This window comes from Chrysochloris asiatica, unplaced genomic scaffold (assembly GCF_000296735.1).
Source record: "Chrysochloris asiatica unplaced genomic scaffold, ChrAsi1.0 scaffold00154, whole genome shotgun sequence".
Lineage (NCBI taxonomy): Eukaryota > Metazoa > Chordata > Mammalia > Afrosoricida > Chrysochloridae > Chrysochloris > Chrysochloris asiatica.
Window position 1 is genome coordinate 5,164,755 of NW_006408672.1, and position 8,742 is coordinate 5,173,496.

At 40.1% G+C, this 8,742-nt stretch overlaps 1 pseudogene; it reads right to left on the reverse strand.

Moving 5' to 3' along the window:
* Positions 1-8,742, reverse strand: part of LOC102822495 — an 18,661-nt pseudogene that overhangs the window by 9,360 nt on the left and 559 nt on the right.

The following is an 8,742-nucleotide window of genomic DNA, read 5'->3' on the forward strand; positions in this document are numbered from 1 at the left end:
GTATAGTAAACCAGTCCATTTTAGCTCCTATGTATTCATCCTACGCCTAGGATATAGATCTTTTTGCATTCCATTTCATTTTTGCCAACTTCTAATTTTCCAATATAGGACCATGTTCCTATTACTAATGGATATTTGCAGCTATTTCTCCTATTTTTTAATTGTGCTCCAGCAGCAAATGAATGTCCTGAAAGCTTTGCTCCATGCTCATCATTATGGTAAACTCTACGTTGAGGAAGCAACAATTCTTCTGCTGTATTTTGAGTACCATCCAACCCGAAGGGCTGCACTATGTTCTGATGCTGTTCACAAGGTTTTCAGTGGCTAAACATTCAGAAGTAGTCCACCTCTCCTTCTTCCTAGTCTGTCTTCCCCTAGAAGTGTGACTGAAACCTCTCCACCATGGTACCCCTGTTGGTTTTTAAAGTACCGTGACATAACTTTCAGCATCATAGCAACACGTGAGTCGCTACAGTACCACAAACATGTTGTAGAGGTTGCTATTCATCAGGACAATTAGACAGTGTTTAGCAACAAAGTCTTTTTCTATATCTTTACTAAAGGCAGCAGTGAAAAACTATGCTCTAGAAATAAACAGATTACCAATTGAGATATTACTACAAACTGATGCAGCAATGGAAGCACTCACTAGTCTATGCCAAGAAATTTTGCCAATCAACTGTAAGAGATCTATTTTTTTCCAAAGAAAGGTGATATAACAACATGCATATCTAACATGCAGGAATCAGTGAACAATATCATTAATCTCACATGCAAGTAAATTTTTGTGGAGATATTTTAAAAAATGATTAAAGCAGTATGACAGGTAACTGCCAGAATTCTGCTGGATTCAGAAGAGGACGTGGAATAATGGGGATATCTTTGTTGATAGCATATGGAACTTTGATGAAAGTCAAGAACATCAGAAAGATGTTTACTTGTGATTTATTGTTTCTACAAAGACACATGACTATATGGGTAGTCACAAATTACATATCACATTGCAAGGAATGGAAATTCCAGAACACTTATTGTGATTCTGAAGCTAGATCAAGAAAGAATTGTTCAAAAGAACAAGGGGGATACTACATGGTTTAAAGTCTGGAAAGATGTGTGTCAGGGTATGGTATATCCTTTTGCCATACTTATTCAATCTGTACAATGAGCAAATAATCTAAGAAGTTAGACTATATAAAGAACATCAGGAACTGAGGCAGACTCATTAACAATCTGTGATATCTTTGATATGCAAATGATACAACCTTGTAGCTAAAAGTGAGAGGACTTGAAGCAGTTACTGGTAAAGATCAAAGAATACAGCCTTCAGTATGGATTATAAGTCAACACAAAGAGAACAAACATCCTCACAAATGGATGATAAATGGTGATAAAATTGAAGCTGTCAAGGATTTCATTTTATTTGGACCCACCATCAACACCTATGGAATTGTTGTTGTTAAGTGACCGTTGAGTCAGTTCCAACTATGTGACCCTGTATGGGGTTTCTGAGGAGCAGCTGATGGATTTGAACCACCTACATTGCAGTTCAAATCAACCTTACAACTCAGTGCTTTATTCTACAGAGTCAGACCAGGAATTAGCAGTCAAGAAACCAAACAACATAGTGATTTGGGCAAATCTTCAACAAAGACCTCTTTAAAGTTAAAAAGTCAAGGTCAGTTGGCTTTTGTATGGGTTGCACCTCAATGCAAAAGAAACAAAAGTCTTTACCACTGAATCAATGAATGATATCAAAATAAATGAAGAAAAGTTTGAAGTTGTCAAAGGATTCATTTTGCTTGAATCGACTATGAACACTCATGGAAGCAGCAGTCAAGAAATCAAACAATGTATTGCATTACGCAAGTCTTCTGTATGAGACTTCTTTAAAGTGTTCAAGAGCAAAGATGTCAGTTTGAGGACTAAGGTGTGCCTGACCCAATCCATGGTGTTTTCAATAGCCTCATATGCTTGTGAAAGCTGGACAATGAATAAAGAAGACCGTAGAAGAATTGATGTATTTGAGCTATGTTGTTGGAGGAGAATATTGAAAGTAGCATGGACTGCCAGAAGAACAAACAAGTCTGTGTTGGAAGAAGTACAACCAGAATGCTCCTTAGAAGCCAGGCGCTTCTAAGACTTAGTGTCTCATACTTTGAACATATTATCAGGAGGGAACAGTCTCTTGAGAAGGACATCATTCTTGGTAAAGTGGAAGGTCAGTGAAAAGGAGGAAGTCCTCCAAGGAGATGGATGGGCACAGTGGCAGGAGCAATGGCCTCAATTGTAACAATAGTTGTGACGATGGCACAGGACCAGGCAGTATTCCATTCTATTGTGTTGCTGAGTCAGAATTGACTAGATGACACCTAACAGTAAAGCAAACCTCAAAAGACAGGAAGAGATAAGAAATAAAAGGATGAATGGAAATAGTAAACACTTGGAAGAAGTAGGCCATTGTAGGGATTGCAATCAAGGTCATAAAACAAAATACTATTAGTATCTGAATGGAAATCCAATTTACTCTGCATAATTTCATTCAAATAAAAAGTTAAAAAAAACAAAAAAGGAAAGTTGTCACCTTGAGGACTAAGGTGCACTTGACCCAAGACGTGGTATTTTCAACACAATGCATGTGAAAATTGGACATCAAATAAGGAAGACTAAAGAAGAATTGCTGCCAAAGAATATCGGACCATGGACTGCCCAAAGAACAAACAAATTAGTCTTGGAAGAAGAATAGCCAAATGCTCCTGTAAGTGAAAAGGATGAGACTTTACTCATGCATTTTGTTCATGTTATCAGCAGGGACCAGTCCCTGAAGAAGGACATCGTGCTTGGCAAATATAAGAGGGCTAGTAAAAAAGAAGAAGAGTCTCAATGAGATGGATTGACTATGATGTTGGCTCAAACATAACAGCAATTGTGAGGATGGCACAGGGCAGGGAGTATTTCATTCTGTTGTGAGTCTGAACCCATGAGACAACAACTAACAACATATCTATATTTATAATATATCTTATTGATTAGTTCTGCTTCCTGTTTACTTTTCTTTTTTTCTTTTTCTTTCTCAGACATAGATACAAGATGAGAAAAGGCCAATTGTGATAGAAAGAATCCAGACAGATATTGAACTACCATATAAATGTAAGAAATCAATGTTGTCAGGTTCTGTTGATTGGAGACTCCAGCAGTGAGTCCTATACTGTCCTTTTCAACTGTGGCCAAATATTCCTAGGATCATGTTGGAGTCTGTAGTCCAGGGAACAATGAAGGTCAATCAAAGTGCCTGGAACAAAAAGTTCCAAGAGCAAAGGTGGGGCACTCAAGAAGACAAGAAGGACAAGTCATGACTTTTAAATCAAAGACCTTTTATAGGCAATCCCTGTTCTAGAATTGTACTGAATGAATAAATGTACATTGTAATAAGAAGGAGCTAGGGTTGGCTAAAAGGACAGATTTTTTTTTTTCTCCTTGCATGGAAAAATTTGTTAAGCTCTCAGCTTGGGGCTCCAAAAGAATTATATGGTCAGCTTTCCTTTCCTCAATAGTTAGCTGAAATCTACTAGAAAGTAGTAACAGGAACTAGATTAGCTGGTTTGTGATAATCCTGTCCCTGAAAAGGTTTTTAATTTTTAAAAAAAATTTTAAATAATACATGTATTGTGACTACTTTGCAATTAAACACAAACAAACAAATAATTCTCCTGTTGTGTGCTAGTAGTAATAAATGATTGAAGAGATTCAGATCTACTATAATTGGTGATGGGTTCTGACTTTTTGCTCAGGGAAGGGAAAAGACAGAAGAGACAAGCTTTCAAAAAGTATGGAGAAAAGGATGACTGCCATTGCTCCAGTATTATCTCCAACTAATTTTCCCCAGTTAGAAGCCCCATTAGTCAGTCACCACTGAGTCAACACCAACTCTTGGTGACTTGGAGTTCTCATGTGGCACAATAGTATAAACACTGGATGGCTAAACACAAGGCTGATGGTTCAGACCCACCAGACAGTCCTGGGAAACTCTACACAGGGTAGCTATGAGTTGAAACTGACTCAATGACACTTAACAACAGCAACAACAACATTATGATTCCATGTGTATCACAGTAGAATTGTGCTCCATAAGCTGATATTTCAGAAGTAGATCACCAGACCATCTGAGGTGGTTGTGAGTGGACTTAACTCTCTAGCCTTTCAGTTGGTAGCAGAATGTTTTAACCGCCAATATACACAGATAAAATCCTGGGATTATTACCACTCTTTCAGAAATCTCAACCAACCACACCAAGAGTTTCTATAAAGATTTGAGGCTGTTCACACATGTACCACCAGGTGGTGCCCAACCTCACGCAGGACCAGGCTAGGCTTTGCTAATGAACTAAGATCCTCTGAAACAGGTAGACAGGGAAGCTCCTCCTGCCCATCAATCACTTGAAAGAAAACCACTCTCCCTTTAGATTATGACTTCTTTAAGACACCACTTTTTTTAAACATCATTTTACTCTAGCAGTCCTTGATTTAAAAATAAAATGATAATTACTCTAAACCCTTCTTATCCCAGAAATAGATGTTTGTAATAATAGTAGGGTGTATTTTTAAAAGTTATTTATGCCATATTTCTTAATAATAACTTGCTTGTATTGTGATTACTTCATTCTATTCAGTTGGGAAATTACTTATTGACTTGCAGTTATAGATCATGGAGTTTGTGTTCTCTTACACCTCTTCCTCTCCCCACTTCTCAGTATTGTTGTAAAATCACTTTTGGTTATCACAGTATCCATATTTACAGGATGCCTGTGAAGAAGGTATTAGTCACAGTGCTGTCAACAGTCCTAGATTGTTTCCTTTCTCGTGGCTATTTCTGTCGTTCCTGGTGTCAATAACTACGTCTTTTCTTTCATTTGCTTTGTGTTCTACATAACTATCATTAGTTGCAATTATTAAATGCCAACCAGTCAATTCCAACTCAAGTGACTCATGTATAACCGAAGGAAGCATCGTCTAGCACGGCCCCATCCTCACAACTGCTGCTATGTTTGAACCCATTGTTGTAGCCACTATGCCCATCCATCTCATTGAGGGTCTTCCTCTTTTTCGCTGACCCTCTCCTCTACCAAGCATGATGTTCATCTCCAGAGACTTATCCCTTATGATACCATGTCCAAAGTACAAAAGACAAAGTCTCTTCATCCTCTCTTCCAAGGGGCATTGTGGCTGTACTTCTTCTAATACAAAATTGATTTTTTCTTCTGGAAGTCCACGGTACTTTCAATATTCTTCACCGAAACCAAAATTTGAGTGCATTGATTCTTCTTCAGTCTTCGTTATTCATTGTCCAGTTTCCACATGCATATGAGGCAACTGGAAATACCAAGCGTCAGGCACACCTTAGTCCTCAAAGTGGCTTTGTTGTTGCTGTTGTTTTTAAGTGCTCCCAAGTGGGTTCCAACCCATAGTGACGCTGTATAGGGTTTCTGAGGAGCAGCTGGTGGCTTTGAACCACTGACCTTGTGATCAGCAATCCAGTGCTTATCCTAAAGCACCATATCTGGACTCCTCAAAGTGTCATAATTGCTCTTTCATATTTTAAAGAGGTCTTTTGTAGTAGATTTGCCCAATGCAGTGAATGTGTCATTTGATTTCTTGACTGCTGCTTCCAAGAGCTTCGATTGTGGATCCAAGAGAAATGAAATTCTTGACAGCTTCAGTCTTTTCTCTGTTTGTCCTGTTGTTGCTTATTGGTCTAGTAGTGAGGATTTTTGTTTTATTTACATTGAGGTATAATTCACACTAAAGGTTGCTTTCTTTGATTTTCATAAGCAAGTGTTTCAAGTCTTCTTTCACTTTCAGCTAGTGAAGTTGTGTGATCTGCATATCACAAGTTATTAATGAGCCTTCCTCCAAGTTATTTTTGATGCCACATTGTTCTTCATGTAATCCACTTTCTCAAATTTTTTATTCAGCATACAGATTGAATAAATATGATGGTGTGTGCCAACCCTGACACACCTTCCCTGATTTTAAACCATTCAGTATCCCCTCGTTCATTTTGAGTGACTGTCTCTTGGTCTATGGGTAACTCTGATGGTATGTGAAATATCAGTGGCATAGCTTCTAGCATCACATCAACACACAAGCTGCCCCAATACAACAAGCCAACAGATGTTGTTTCTGAATGAATTGAAAGGTCTATAGTTCTGTTTGAATGTAATGACCCAAGGCTCTTCTTCAGTGAGCATTTTAAGTCCTCTTTGCTTTTAGCAAGCAAAGTAGTATTATATGCATATTGCAGGTTGTTAGTGAGTCTTCATCCAGTCCTGATGACATGTTCTTCTTCAGATAATCCAGCTTCTCAGATTATTTGCTCAGCATAAAGAGGGAATGAGTATAGTGAAAGACTACAATGCTGGTGCACATTCAGTGTTCCTTTGTTCTGTGTACAAGTTACACATGAGCACAATTAAATGTTGTGGAATACTCATTCCATGCAATGTGGTCCATAGCGTGTCATGATCTACACAGCAGAAGTACCTGGTATCTCCATGTCCTGAGCCATTCTGGAATCCTATAACCTGAATCACCTTGCCCCTTTTGGGCTCCTCCCATATATACAAAAGTTTTAGTTTTGTCTCCTACCAGGCTATGTAGTACACAAACTCCCTTTTCCTGGAGTCTCAAGGTGTCCTAGGGCTGTTTAAACAAAGTGCCACATAATGCATGGCTTGAGACAATAGAAATGTATTCTCTGTAGTTCTAGAGGACAGAGTTCAAATTCAAAGTGTTGGCAGGGTCATGCTGTCTCTGAAGGCTCTAGAGCCTTGGTTTTGAAGGCTCTATATAGTCCACAAAGGAGCTCTGGTAGCGTAGTGGTTACAAATCGGGCTGTGAACCACAAGGTCAGCAGTTTGAAACTACCAGCTGCTCTGCGGGAGAAAGATAGGGCTTTCTGCTCCCGTAAAGATTTATAGCTTCGGAAACCCTGTACAGGGTCGCTATGGGTTGAATCCGACTCGACGGCACTTAACAACAATATGGGCCACAAAGGAGCTCTGGTAGTGTAGTGGTTACAAATTGGGCTGCAAACCTTAAGGTCACTTCTAATATGTGTGGTCCCAGGTGTTCTTTGCTATGGAGAGACAACAAACTCCATCTCTGCCTCCATGTTCACATGACCATCTTTCCTCTCCGTCTGACTGTGGCACTTCCTTTCTTATATATGAGCTCTGCTCACATTGGATTAGGACCCATTCTAATCCAGTATGACTTCATGTTCACTTAAATGATAGCACCTTCAAAGACCCTATTTACAAACAAGGTCACATTTACAACTACTAAGGTCTAACAATTGATCATTGTTTTTGTTGTTGTTGTTTTGGGGGGACATATGTAATACCTGCTAGCACTGCAGGTTAATGCTGTGGACTGCAGGGTCAGCTTGAACTGCAAGGTCAGCATTTCAAACTCACCAGTCATTCTCAGAAACAGGGTAGCTCTGAGTCAGAACTGACACCCCGGTACTTAACAACAACAACCACCACCTGCACATTTTATTGGCCTCTCTTTCTTGTCTGTGGCCATTTTCTATTCCATTCTCTTTATCCTTGTGCACTTCAGTCTTTTACTGTCATTTGAGTGATGTTTCTGAGGGGAGCTTGTGTCCCGCTGTCCACGGTCAACTAGAAAGCCCACAGTTTCTTCAGCATAGTTTATATCTTATAGTACATTGGGGGATGATCTGTAAAGAATTTGAGTTATGCACTAGGAGGATAACACTGGGGTGGTGGTGATAGTGGTGTGCTGTAGAGTCGGTATACAGGGTTTCCCAGGCCGTAAATCTTTGCAGGAGCAGAAAGCCTCGTCTTTCTCCCCCGGAACCGCTGGTAGTTTCGAACTGCTGACCATTAGGTTAGCAGCCTGACTCATAACCACTATGCTACCAGAGTTCCTTATAATATAGGGAGTTACGTGTATATAACAACAGTCGTGAAACACGGGCCTGGGAGTTGAAAGAACTGAATTCCACTCAGCAACCACTTGTTTGTAGCTGCACCGGCCACATTTCGCCAAAGATTTCCCCTCATCTCTAAAAAGAATTTCATCTACTGATGCTTGCTACCTACAGGTATTACGGCACATCAATGTATATGAATACACTCTGAAAAGTAAAAGGTGTTAAATGAAATACAGACTGTTTTGGTAGTTGTTAACTCTGTTCAGACTGTTTTGGTTACTAATTGGCATACTTATAAATGCAAGATAGTTGCTTTGGTGGTGCAGGTTATGTGCGAGGAACAGCTGGTGAGTCTGAACCACCAACCTTGCTGTTGGCAGTCCAGTGCTTATCCTACAGTTAGTTCCACACCAGGACTCCAATGTTTCTTCAGTCTTCTGTTAAAATGTATGCTGTAAAGCTAAGTTTCAATAAAGCACACAGATAGCAGAAGGCCAGTCCACTTTTAAATTTCAGTGTTGAGGCAAAGACTTCGCTGCTTTACCTCCCTTTCTTCCACTACGGATTCTCACTGCTGCTTTAAGACTGCAGAGCACCCCAGCGGCCAGAGGCAGTGGAGGGGTCCTCGCCCGCCCCGGCTCTGCTCCTAGGCAGGCAGCCAGGCAGCCAGGCAGCTAGGCAGGCAGGGTAGCAGAGGGATCAAAGTAATTAGGACCCGAGCAGAGGAAAGATGAGTTTGCCCACCCGCCTGCTGCCTGGCTGCGGAGGCTGAGAGCTCGCGCCGC